Genomic DNA, 12125 nt, shown 5'->3' with positions numbered 1-12125 from the left:
AACGGGAGCTGAAGCGTTTTGGTAAGTTAGCCAGTAATCTCCGCACTGTTGCTCTGGGGTGTAAGGATGAAAAGTTAAAACATGTCCATTCTCTGCGGAGACAGGTTTTCATGTTTCTGAATTGTCCCACTCAGACACTAGATGTGTCCTTCCGGGTGAGGCACGAAGAGGGTTTTTATATGGTTTATGCGAGCTCAGGGAGCGTAAAGTGTTTTGAGTGCGGGGAGTCGGGTCACAAACGTGTTGCATGTCCACAGAGACGGCACGCCGCTCCGCCGGGTGCGGCTGGGCCCGGGGGCGCCGAGCCGGGGGCCGCCGGGGCAGCCGAGCCGGGGGCGGCCGGGCCGGGAGCCGCCGGGGGCCGCTGGGGCGGCCGAGCCGGGAGCGGCCGGCTCGGCTGGGGCGGCTGGCCGCTGGGGCGGCCGGGGCCGCCGGGGCGGCCGGGGCCGCGGCAGCGGGACCCGGTGTCGCGGGGGCTGCTGCTGCTGCACCCGCTGGGGCCCCGGTGGCTGCGGAGGAAGTAGGGATGAATATCGTGAGAGATGAAACAGGGACTGTAGAGAGTGTGGTGAGTGTGAGAGGAAAAAATGTGGAAACAGGTAAACGGATGAGAGATGATGTAGCAGGACAGGTGACGACTGGTGCTGTGGGACAGGTAGAGGCTGTTGGCACACAGAAGGAGCTGCCGTCTGGCTCTGGGCGGCAAAAAGAGCTTCAACAGGCTGCAGACAATAATGAGGTGAAAGAGATGGACACAGACGGTGAGGGGGATTCTGACTGTGTTTCAGTTGCAGATAGTCTCTCTCAGAACGCAGAGATATATTCTTTGGAAGAGATTAATGTCTTTTTAGACGAGTCTTTTGGCAAGTCAGTGGAAGTGAGAGATTTTTTCCCTGACATTGACAAGTTTCTTCATACAGTGAGAACTCTTCAGAAAGTTGTAGGGTTAGACCTGCTGGATGAAAAGAAACGTTATCGTCTCAGGAGGCATGTAACTGCTATGAAAAAAGATACGACAGGAAGCAAAAGAGGGAAGAAACTGAAAAGGTCTAAATAATTTCAACATGATCATCCAACACTGGGTGTCTCCTCTCTGCTGTGTGTACCTGTCTGTTCTTTCTCTCTGTCTCCTTCCTCTAATGCAGGCTTTAAGGGTTGCTTCCTTGAACATGAACGGGGGTAGAAGTGCACAGAAAAGAGCTTTAGTGTTAGAAGTCTTTAATCAGAAAAAATTAGATTTGATATTTCTGCAGGAAACGCACAGTGATAGCCTGAATGAGACGGACTGGGGGATGTGGTGGGGGGGTCAGTATGTACTCAGTCATGGCTCAAACCTTAGTGCTGGAGTAGCTGTTTTATTCTCCCCCTCTCTAAATGTAAAGATTTTATCCAGCACTGAGATAGTGGCAGGTAGAGCCTTGATGGTGAAAGTGGAACTGTTAGAGTTCAGTTTCACTTTTATTAATGTGTATGCACCCAATCAGGGCCCTGCACGTGTATCTGTGTTTCAGTTATTAAAAGACAAGCTAGACACTAGTGTACAGGGAGAGTGTGTTATACTGGGGGGGGACTGGAACGTTTGCACTAATGTCACTTTAGACAGAATAGGACGTGAGCCTCATCCTCAGTCGTCCCTTTTACTGTCACAGGTGATAAGAGAGGCTGACTTAGTGGATGAGTGGAGGATGAAGCATCCCTCCGTTAAACAATACACCTGGATGAGAATGCTAGATGGGGGCGTCAGTGCAGCCAGGCTAGACAGATTTTACATGTCTTCTTCTTTTATTACTCGTGCAGTGAACTGTCACATCCAACCTGTTGGTTTTACAGATCATCAGCTAGTTTCTTTGGATTTGGTTTTATCCAACACAGAGAAACCTAGATCGTTCTGGCAGTTTAATGTTAAAATTTTACAAGATTTGATTTTCTGTGAGAATTTTAAATTGTTTTGGATCAACTGGAAATCAAAGAAAGAGTCTTTTCCCTCCCTGAGTCAGTGGTGGGAGGTAGGAAAGGCTCAGATTAGAGTGTTCTGTCAACAGTATACAGCCTACTCCACTGCAAACACTAGGAGAGCTATAGAGCAGTTAGAGAGAGAGATCAGAGAGTTAGAGAGTGTGTCTGCTCGAAATATAGAACAGTCCCTCCTAAAACAACAACAGCTTAACTGTTTTCTTCAGGAGAAAGCCAAGGGAGCTCTGATCAGAGCCCGTTTTACTTCCATGAGAGACATTGATGCACCAACCACCTTTTTCTTCAACCTGGAGAGGTCTGTGGGCCAAAGGAAGCAGATGGTATGTCTGCGTCTTCCCGATGGACAGGTAACCTCTGAACCTGCTGAGATGAGGAGACATGCAGTGTCCTTCTACACGGACCTGTTCAAAGCCGAAGGTTGTGACGTGGAAGCCGCTGATGAACTTTTTCAGGGTCTTCCACAGCTGAGTCCAGCCGAAAGTGACACCTTGGGCTCTGACATTACGCTGGAGGAACTGACCTCTGCGGTGACACAGATGGCCTCCGGCAAGGCTCCGGGCATAGACGGTTTACCTGCAGATTTTTTAAAACATTTTTGGAGCATTTTAGGACATGATTTGTTGGATGTATTGATGGAGTCCTTTGGGAAAGGGACTCTTCCAGCTTCCTGTAGGCGTGCAGTGATTTCACTGTTGCCTAAGAAAGGAGATCTAACCCTGCTGAAGAATTGGAGACCTGTGGCTCTCTTATGTACGGACTATAAGATACTGTCAAAGGTTTTAGCTAACAGACTGAAGTGTTTTATCGAACTTCTTGTTGGTACTGATCAAACATATTGCATCCCTGGCAGATCAATTGTGGACAATTTGTTTTTGATGAGACACATTTGATGTTTGCAAACTGTACAATATAAATGTTGGTATTATTTCTATTGACCAAGAGAAGGCCTTTGATCGTGTGGATCACACTTTTCTGGCTGCCACATTGCAGGCTTTTGGTGTTGGGGAGCATTTTTTGTCCTGGGTGAAGTGTTTGTACAGTGATGCATGTTGTGTTGTGAAAGTGGGGGGAGGGCTGAGCAGACCTGTACCAGTTAAAAGGGGGATCAGGCAGGGCTGCCCTATCTCAGGCCTATTATATAGTATTGCCATCGAGCCACTTTTGTGCAGGCTTAGAAACCGGCTGAGGGGCCTGAGTCTGCCAGTGTCAGCTCAGGCCCCCCCGGTGGTTGTATCAGCTTATGCTGATGATGTCAGTGTTTTTATCCAGGGTCAGCGAGATATCCAGGAGCTACAGGACAGTTTAGTTTTGTATAGGAAGGCTGCCTCAGCCAAAGTTAACTGGGAGAAGAGTGAGGCAGTTTTGGTAGGTCAGTGGAGTTTAGAAAATAGGCCCAGTCTTCCTGGTAACCTCAGCTGGGGAAACGAGGGTTTAAAGGTCCTGGGAGTTTGGTTGGGGTCTGAGGACATGGTGGCACAGAACTGGGAGGGATTGCTGGGAAAGGTGCAAGCAAAATTAGCCAAATGGAAATGGCTGCTACCCCAGCTGTCCTACAGGGGAAGAGTTCTTGTAGCCAACAATCTGGTTGCCTCATCTTTGTGGCACAGACTCCAGGTGTTAACCCCACCGCCGGGCCTCATGAAACAACTGCAGCGGCTCCTCGTGGATTTCTTCTGGTCGGGTCATCACTGGGTGCCAGCATCGGTCCTGTACCTCCCTGTGGCGGAGGGGGGGCAGGGCCTTGTGGACATTACTGCGAGGACTGCTGCTTTTAGACTGCAGGCAGCTCAGCGGCTGCTGTATGGTGCCTCTCCCTGCTGGCTGGCTAAGGCCCGGCTGTTGCTCTGGAGGGCAGGGGGCTTTGGTTTTGATAAACACCTGTTTCTGCTGAAGGCCCCTGCGTACAAGATAACTGGACTTGCACCTTTTTACTGCTCAGTCATCAATGCCTGGAAGATTCTGAGTTTTACCAGACCACCCGACCCCCGGCCTGGGATGTGGCTGTTTGAGGAGCCCCTGTTTGACACTGGTTTTCTTTCCGGAACCATTTTCTCTTCAGCCGCCCTAAAAAATGCGTTCATTGAAGCGGGAGTGGTAAAACTTGGCCATTTGACAGGGATCTCCACAGAAAAACTGGCTGAGGTGACGGGCATTCGATCAACTCGAGTTCTGGAGAACCTGGTAGAAGAGGTGTGGCAGTCGCTGTCGCCATCCCACCGGACTTTTGCTCTGGATGCAGATCTGGCCGACCAGTGGAGAAAGGGACATGATTATGTTTTTCCTGCCTTGAGGGTGGGTCCTGCGGTGGGGGAATGGAGAGAGGAGGATGGTCTCCTGCTATCACTGGGGACTCTAACACCTGGAATGTTCAGCTCCTGCAATGGGAAGAAGCTATATCTTAGCTGCGTAAAGGTGCTAAACCTCGGCTCGCTCGCAGGCGTCAGAGAGTCGAGGTGGACAGATGTGTTTGGTTTGGGCTCTTCCCCTCAGGGCAGCTGGCGGATCCTGTATAAGTCTCCCGTTGAAAAACGGATGGCTGACATCCAATGGAGAATTATACACGGTGCAATAGCCACTAACAAATACAGGGCTCATTTTGACCCAGGCACAAGGGGGGGCTGTCCGTTCTGTTTTATGGCAGAAACATTGGAGCATTTAGTGGTGTCCTGTCCCCGGTTGGCTGGTCTTAAAAAAATGTTACAGGAGTGGGTGGAGGGGTTCGGGGAGGTTTTCTCCATACCACTTTTTGTCCATGGCCCCAAATACATCCTGAAAAAGAAGGAAATCCTACTATTGATCAATTTCTTGTTTGCTAATGCAAAATTAGCAATCTGGAAAAGTAGGAAGAACCAACTTGCTGGAGTAGGGTGGACGGATGCAGTGCTCTGTCTGAGGGGGCTGGTGGCAGCGCGTCTGAGGGTGGAGCATGCATACTATACGCTGATCAATCATCTACAGGGGTTTCTGGATGTGTGGGCTGTTGGGCAGGGTCTGTGCTCACTGGGGGAAAATGACTCTCTAATATTGAAGTTTTAAAGGGTAGGTGAATTTTTTTGTTTTTAAAGTGTGTAAAAGATGATGTTTTGAAATGGGTAAAACGTTTTCAAATGAAATTTATTTGGTAGACGTGAAAATCTGTTTATTTATTTGATTTGTGTAATGTTTTTTGTTTTTTGTTTCGGTGTATAGTTAAAACAAATGGAAATAAAATTTGTTTTAAAAATCAAAAATCTTCTTCTCGTCTTCGTCTTCTTTGTTTTCTTCGTCTTCTTCGTCTGGTTCTAATTCTGCTTTTTCTTCTGCAAATTTTCCATTTTCCATTTCATGTCTACATTTATGTCTATTTACCCGCTATTTACGTATAACCAAACACTCAATATCATGCCCAACTTGTCCCATACGGATGAACAGTTGCAGTTATAAACACATAGTTGACATGAATTGAAACAAATGGTTTTGGTTGCGCTTCAGAACTGGTTAGGTTTAGGAAAATATCCAGTGTGGGTTAGAATAAGGATGTTTGTTACGCAAATAAAGTTAGGTATGGAAGTTAAGTTCTTAAAATAAATATTGGTTATGTTTGTGGTTTCTAACTGCACCCAAACAGTTGTCCCATTAGTGGACGTCACTGTTTTTTTTTACCCTCCTATGCTGCTTCTGCCAGCTTTGTTAAAGTCTTTGCTGACTGCCATATACACATACTCCCCTAGCCATATGCAGAACAGCTAATAAAGCGAGTGTCACCTGTGTGTGACGGAGATATTTGCGTAGGTGAAGATGTGATATCCATAGCCAGCAGTTCTGAGAATGCAGGCGGTTTGGAGGTAGAGATGAATGTGCTTCAGAGTGGGGCAAATGTCGCTGTTACACAACTGAAGAGTAATAACCAGCCATGAGGGCCAACTCGTTTTTTTTCCTCCTATGCTGCTCTGTGCAGGAGACAGGGCAGAGTTTCAAAGCCTCCTCTTGCTCACTCTGACTCAGGCAGAAAGAAAAAAAAGTGTCCTTCTCCCACATTCACACAGGAAATTCATCACTCTGTTTTCTGAATGTGGACTAAAAGATTGCAGGAGCGAGACACTACTGTCAGCGTTCAGCAGTGTGCATGTCACGGTCATCGTCTCTGAACCTTCCTCACTATTGATGGGGATAGAGGATGTTTAAAACCAACCTCGTCTCCGCGTGTCGTTTTAGTGAGCTGGGTAAATTCGTAAAAAGGAAGGGATTAAGAAACACCAGGATGCAAGTTAAACAATAATCTGTTTTAATGATAAAAAGACAATACAATGCAATACAAAGGAAGTACTTCCTGCTCCTTCCCCTCTTACTGTCTGGTCAGCCTGAAAAAAAAGAGAGCAAACCAAAGGAACACACAGCCTTTCATACAAAAAGCCACAAGAGGCATTGTGTGGATGCTCCCCTGAGGGTTCATCCATTGGTAGAGGCAAACACAAGGGCGTGTGTAGCCAATCAGCGCGAGCCAGCCAGGAGACCCGGGAAACAAAAAGTCTCTTCAGTTTGATGAAAAACAGACACCTTCGGTGTCCGGCACGACCCGACTCCGAATAACAAGTGTGTTTATCTTATCTTACATCTTGCAGCCAGCACACGCACATTCCCTGTCTGTGGCCCCCTTCCCCCCTTCAGGTTACTACACACAAGTTAACAATATGTTTTAAGATATAGTTGTTATAGTTGGATTATACAAATATCACATGTGAGTTACCTCAATATCAAATAATAATGAGGAAAACATTACCTTTGCTCTCAAGCAGTCCTACTAGTGCTTCTCAAATAGTAAAACTTTACACAGGCCCATTATAGAGAACACACACTTATTTTGTCCTGCCGCATTCCAGAGATTTAGGCTGTGTTCAAGAATATTCCCTCGCTCACATCTTTCCTTCAAATAAAAGGTTTCACTTTGCATATTTCCAGCTTCTTTTTACACAGACTGCTTATTATTGATACAAAGTAATTAAACACACACATATATTTCAAGATAGGTAGATTTCCCTGATAATTGACATGCTGAAAATCTTAAGAAGAATGTCTCCTGTCATCCACAACTGCTCCTTCTTCATACAGGGTAATAAAACATGTTTAAGCAAATTTCTCCACAATGTTTGTAGCAATTTAGTACCCACACATGAAATAATAAAACCAAGAAATCAAATAAAACACACACAGTTATAATTTGAGCAGCAATCCCCTTCTAGCTGCTGCAACAGCCCTAAAGCATCTTTCACGCACACACATGGCCATAGGAACAAAAACAAACTGTGTGGCCTAATTCCCAAGGCCTCTTTTATGGGTCTACAGGAAATGAATCATTAATTTCACAAGACTTTAACTGCATTATCTGAAAATGTATCTGGGAATTCCCCTGTAAATTGCACAAACAATGGATGATCAACCAAAAAGACTCTAACACTCTCCTGATATTCTGGGAACTGCAACAAGACTTTCAAAAATGGGACATTTAAAACTAAAATACCAGAAATACACTTTATAAAACTTTCTGCTATAACACGTTCCTTTACTATTCACACATTCACTTCTCCTGTTTGACATTCCCCCGAGACTCTGATGTCTTTTACGCAGCAGTGCCAGTGTGACCGGCGTGCACGCCCTACTCAAGCACTTATTTATCCGTGCATGTACTCTTGTTATCTATTCACCTTGTAATTTATTTATCTGCACATTTTAGTTTTTTGAGTATATGGTTCTGAAGCGAGGAGCGTGCACGTTGCAGCAAGATGTCGGTTGGTTTTAACTAGGCTCATTAGCTGCAGAAGGCGGCACCGGTTAATTAAAAATAATTCCCTGTTATCGCGGCTGCTTTGGTCAGCCAAACGATACCGGGGGACTGCTATGCAGCACAGACTGCTCTCGCTCCACCAACGGAGCTCTTCGACCACGGCTAGCACCTAATTAGCGAAGAAGGAGGAATATTTTACCGCAAAATTAACATGCCGCGCTTCGGCCTGAGCTCTAATTGACGAGCCCCATCTGAGGGCCGGTGCAACACCGCGGCTGTAGGGCATCTCAACCGGAGCGCAGGAGGGGAAACGCGCTCAGAATGTTTAACCGTTTCATAATTAGTGAGAATCAAAAAGCTGCTTGTTTAGTGGCGTGCTCATGTTGATTTTCCTGGCCGTTGCGTACTCGCTGAGAGGAGGGCCTCCCTGTTCTCCCATGACCTTCGCTGCACTCACTCTAGCATGAAAGCAGCTGTGGATGTTACACAGGTTAGAGGCCAACAGAGGTAAATATCCCATAATCCATGTTCAGATCCAAACTCAAAGCGTCCACTCTAATGAAAGCAGTACGACCAGCCGTAATCCAAAGTAATAGGAAGGGATCCGACAAACACTCTGCTCATCAAGCCACTCTGCTGAATAACATTAAAACCCAAACAACCTTCAAAATGTAAAACCCCAGGATAAGCTTTAGCACATGGCTGTGCCCACAGGCAGCTTTTGAAAGACAATTTAGCCGCAGTAATATTGGAGCAGTTGCGGTTGCAGGCACTTGTCGCAGAACAGGTTTTTCTTAAATCAGTGCATACATGCTTATATGTTCACTGATATTTGGAACATTGTTTATTATCCCTATACATTGCAAATATTCTCACACATTCCAGATCAAGACTTTTGCACAAAAAACCTGTATAACAAAGAAGAAACTATATCAGGGAGAGATTAAAAAATAATTGAGGTCCCCTTTTGTAATGTCTAAGAAACTTATAGTGAAAGTTTATTCTTTATCTGATCTGCGTCGGCTGAGTTCATTTTGTTGGTCAGTTCTTACTGTCAAGGAGTGAACTCTGAAGCATGAACTCAATTGCACGACTCAAACTCAGACTCGGATAGTGTTTCAAAATAAAGACTTTACTGGGATTTGCACAGTAATGAAAACAAGGAAAACAAAAACACTCTTTCGAGGAAAACTAGAACAGTGGTCAGTAACATAGATCCATGAGACGTCCGTGAGGTAAGCAGGAACGTAGGTCATAGAGAGACAATGACAGACACTGTTTCCTGCAAGATGTTGCGGGAGGGTCTGTCGGGATTAACAGGTTGAGGGTTCTCGTGCAGATTATTGGAGGTTATGCTACTGTAATCAGTTTAAAAAAACTGGAAGCCATTGCCCAATATTCCCTCTGGTGACATGTTTTTGTGTATTTGAGATAATACATTGTTCTCTCCAGCAGAAAAGATGTCTCTGTGTCTCTCCCTCTGTTCACTCCTCTCTGTCTCTCTGTGAAACAACATTGTCACATTTTAACATATTGGTTGTGAGGAGAGTGGGTGGGAGCGCTGACTCTTCTTAAGAACGTTTTTTTACCCATCTATTTGTACGGAGATGTTTGTTCTCGGCATGCTAATCTAGCAGTCAACAGTGGTAAAGCCGAGCTGTGTTCCAGAGGCCTGGGATCTTTTGATCAGACCAGCTTCCTGCTGCGCTGCCTTCATAAACCCTGCCGAGGCTCGTTGCAGCTGCACCACTGTATGCACAGGCTGTACTGTATGCTCTCACACGCTGACACACACAGTAAGCAGTATTTTATTTCACACTACAGCATTTCACTTTACATTCTATCTTAAGCTCATCCTATTTTATGCTAATTGTGTAGTTAACGTCTCTTGCATTACCTGAACATTAGTTTTGCAACATTCTCTTGCATTATTTTATTTCTACAGTTTCTTCTAGCCCTATTCCATTGTTTTATTAAATCAAATCAAACTTTATTTCAAGCAGAGGCTTTTATTTTCATTTGTACATAGCTACAGTGTAGTTAAGACAATGAAAATCTTAGGTCACAGGCTCCTCCAACAGTGCAACACAATAAAACAGATAAAATTGTACAGGTAAATACAATTAAATAGAATATGTATATGGCAACTCAAAGTAATTTATAAACCAAACACATAAACAATTTACAAATAAAATCAATATTATCTCCCCCATATAGCTTTGTGATTAAAAATAACACTTAATACCAACAAATATATATACAAAAATAAAAAATAATAATATGTAATATATATTTATGTTGCATTGTTGTTTGAGGCTCGGACTTATGATTTTCGTTATACTGTATAACTACACTTTAGCTGTGCATATGACAATAAAGGCTTTGAACATTGACCTTGAACACCTGTGCATTAAAATTCCTCACAAAGGCACAGAAAGATGTCTTTGTCTTTGTCCACATTCTGATAATGAAAGCATGAAGGTACCGCACACCCACATGCAACCATGTGGGGTCGACACGCACACGCACACGCACACACGCACACACACATTTGAGCCCACTCACTGACACATGAAAGCAGACACAGAGATGGGCAGCCTCAGGGAGCTCTAATGGCCTTGTAGAGTGCAGTCAGGGAGAGTGAGGGTGAAGAGCAGAGCAAGGTGAAGGCTCACAGCTCCACTTCTAGTTAAACACACACACACACACACACACACACACACACACAAACACACATCTGTGTGCTTGGACACATTGTTCACTGGCATAGTAGCGGTGGAGAAAGTGCACACATCGAACCAACATGCCACTACAAGCAGAATTCAGTGTGCAACACACACACACACACACACACACACACACACACACACACACACACACACACACACACACACACACACACACACACACACACTGCTACAGTTAAACGGGCCTGTCCTGATGAAGCTGCTGTTTCTAAAAGGAGCCGAACATGAATTATGCAGGTTCGTCTTCACATGAGGGGGGTTTTCTCCTCTTCTTCGCCGCATTTCTCTAAGCCAGCTGTTTTCTTTCTCTCCTGACTTTTCTCCACTCTCTCTTTCACTCTTTTAAACTCATCTTCTCATCTCAAACACTCCTATATATATTTTTTTAAATCATGGCTCCAAAAAATGCAAGTATCCTGTCCCCCCCTCCTCCCGCTTCTCCTTCTCTGCTCTCTGCTGCACCCACTAACCCTTTTTCCATCTCTTTATCATGATGTTGCAATACTCCCCCCATAACACACACACACACACACACACACACACACACACACACACACACACACACACACACACACACACACACACACACACACACACACACACACACACACACACCCTCTGTTCTCACTTATCCTCATGGATGGAGTGCTGAGCAGACGAATGGAAGAGAGCCAGTGTGCTTCTCCAGTCGTATCGGATTCTCATAAGTGTGTGAAAGGAGAGAAGCGGAAGTATTACAGTTTTGTCATCGGGGCCCGCGGCTCAAGGTTCCCAGATTAAAGAGGAGACACAGCTCAGTGATCCAGGACCCTCGCATTGTGCAATGTTTGTTTGTTTGTGAAGAAGGTGGTGTGTATTTGTGTCAGTGGTGACAGTGTGGGTGAGAGAAATTAGATTTTTACACCTTATCTAACAGCTACAGTTTACATGTTTCAATATATGCATGTGTTAAAGGGTTCATTAACCGCCGCAGTTTTAAAGAAACCCAACAGAAACAATGTCCCTGTTACCAGAATAACAAGGACACATACACTGTGAACAATTGTCCCTGGACCCTGAGAGCACACTCAGGTGTGTGGATTATCCTGAATAACAACCGTCTCTGGAGATACATGTTGCTGCGCTGATTTTTGAATGCTTCCATTATCTATGGTCTATATTCTTTTGTTCTCAACAAATCCTGTGAAACTGGATCTTCAGAATCTTAAAGATGTTTGTAATATTGTGAAGCTTGCACTAATATCAAGACTTAAAACTCAGAAATATATTCTGCAGCTCACTCAGTTTCAAAGATATGGTAGCCTTTTTTTCAACCTAATATTATGTCATACTTCAGGTGTTTTTAATCATAGGAAAAAGTAGACGTAGTGTATCCCAAACTTGACAACATCCTAGTATAGTCTGTCCATCACCCTAAATAACCTACTTTATGCTAATGTAGAAATGATCACTATGCTGTATTGTAGAAGACTTCAATCTAAAGACACAGTTACAAAATGCTTAAGGACGAACTGATATATGACTATGAAGATAATATATGTTCATTCAACCTCTGATAGTGGACTTTGGCTGCTGAATATCTTATGGTTTAGTGCAGGGGTTGGCAACCCGCGGCTCTCGAGCCGCATGCAGCTCTTTAAGCC

The 12125-nt window shown here is 44.7% G+C and overlaps 1 long non-coding RNA gene across 2 annotated transcripts in view; it reads left to right on the top strand.

The window, feature by feature from the left end:
* The window catches only part of LOC307024116, a 150610-nt gene that overhangs the window by 15709 nt on the left and 122776 nt on the right, over positions 1-12125 (top strand). The window lies entirely within an intron of this gene.

Source organism: Notothenia rossii, assembly GCF_949606895.1.
Source record: "Notothenia rossii genome assembly, chromosome: 11".
NCBI lineage: Eukaryota > Metazoa > Chordata > Actinopteri > Perciformes > Nototheniidae > Notothenia > Notothenia rossii.
This window is presented reverse-complemented; position numbering and strand designations above follow the sequence as displayed.